The sequence below is a fragment of the Octopus bimaculoides genome, chromosome 11 (genome assembly GCF_001194135.2).
Source record: "Octopus bimaculoides isolate UCB-OBI-ISO-001 chromosome 11, ASM119413v2, whole genome shotgun sequence".
In the NCBI taxonomy this organism is placed as follows: domain Eukaryota; kingdom Metazoa; phylum Mollusca; class Cephalopoda; order Octopoda; family Octopodidae; genus Octopus; species Octopus bimaculoides.
Genome location: NC_068991.1, coordinates 55,145,746 through 55,147,490, shown reverse-complemented (window position 1 = coordinate 55,147,490; position 1,745 = coordinate 55,145,746).

The window sequence follows — 1,745 nt, the reverse complement described above, 5'->3', positions numbered from 1 at the left end:
CGGACAGGTGTTGCTGCAAGGAGTGGCCGGAGGAGAAGTTGAGATAGGAGTGTGAGTCTGTGTGTTTGTAGTGGATGGAGGTGCTAAGGGCGGAGTGGAGGATGCTGACCGAAATGTCGAGAAAGGAGACAGAGGTGTCAGAGATAGTACAGGAGAAGTGGAGGGCAGGATGGAAAGATTGAACGAAAGAGAGGAACGAGTCAAGATGTTCGCGGGAGAGTGAGGTGGCACCGATACAGTCGTCGATATACCGACCGTAAAAATATCATGAAAACTGTTACTCAGAGTTTCACGTTTCCGTTCGTCACACAGTTTTGTTAGAATGGAACAGAAATGATAATATGATCAAACATAAAACTAGTTTAAAGGATAAACCTTTGAAAATAGTTTTGTTTCATTGGTCCTTTCAACTAACAGTTTTAAGCATGCAATGAACATAATTCAGTATAAATTCAGTATAAATTCATCTTATTTTAAAATCGAAGAAAACCTTAAATCGAAGGATAGATTCTAAATATACATATGATAAATAATTATATACAAAATATAAATCAATACATTAAAATTCAAATTAAAAATTTACACGCTGTATTACATGAATATTTTACAGCAGCATATACACATACTAAACCATCTATAATATACATATATACACTAAAATATACAGAAGCATGTACATAGTTATCTACATAAATAGATATATACATATATAGACATAAATATATACACAAATATACATATACATATATGTACACTCACATGTACGCATGCGCGCGCACAAAATCTCTTGGTGTATACATATACAAGTCAGTTATTACAGACGAAAGAAATGGGAAGTATACATTAAACGTAGGGAGGAGGGAGAGAAAAAGAAAGAAAGAAAAAGAAACAGAAACGAAAACTAGCGAGAGAAGAGAGAAAAGGAGTGTGCTACGTAAAGACGCCAGCGAGTATCGAGTAGGAAAAAAAAAGACACTTCGAGTAAGAAAAGAAAGGAAAGACACTTTACGAATTGTGCGTAACGAATGCACACATAAAATAAATTTACACACACACACACACACACACAGCTGCAAGCACATCTATGAAGTTTTTCTCAGTTCTACTGGTTGCAGTTCTCCCATAATGTTCGTCAACATCGACATTTTTTCAGCCATCTTGGAAACCTCTGAACCATTCGTACACTTGTATGTGGCTCATACACTCCTCTCTACACACTTTCTGCAACTTTGCGCAGGCCTCTGAGCAGGCACCACCAAGACAACTTTCTCTGTCATGGTCAATGCGACAATCACACGCTACACACGTTCCTTCCAAGCACTACTGTAAACAGCAGAAGTGAGCTAGAACATTAAAACTTAGTGCGCATGCACAGCAGAGTTCAAGGTCAATCTTTGCCAAGCAGCTTTACTCTGCGTGCTTTAGCTTCATTACTATAGCAACAGTCCAGATACTTAGTGATCAGACCTCATATATATATATATATATAGAAAAAAAAGTTTTTAATTAAGGTACTCAGAAACCTGGATGTTTGTACATTTACAGATTTTTATTAATGTCACATATTAAATGAAGCGCTTTTCACCTAGTCGTGTAGGTTTTTCAAATTGTTTTGAAAAAAACTTTCTAGCAGGTCTCTTTATATAGTTTTATTGAGTGTGTAGGGGTGGAGAGAGAGATATATAGGATAGTAAGAGAGGGTGAGGAAAAGTGAGAGAGAGAGAGAGTGTGTGTGTGTGTGTGTG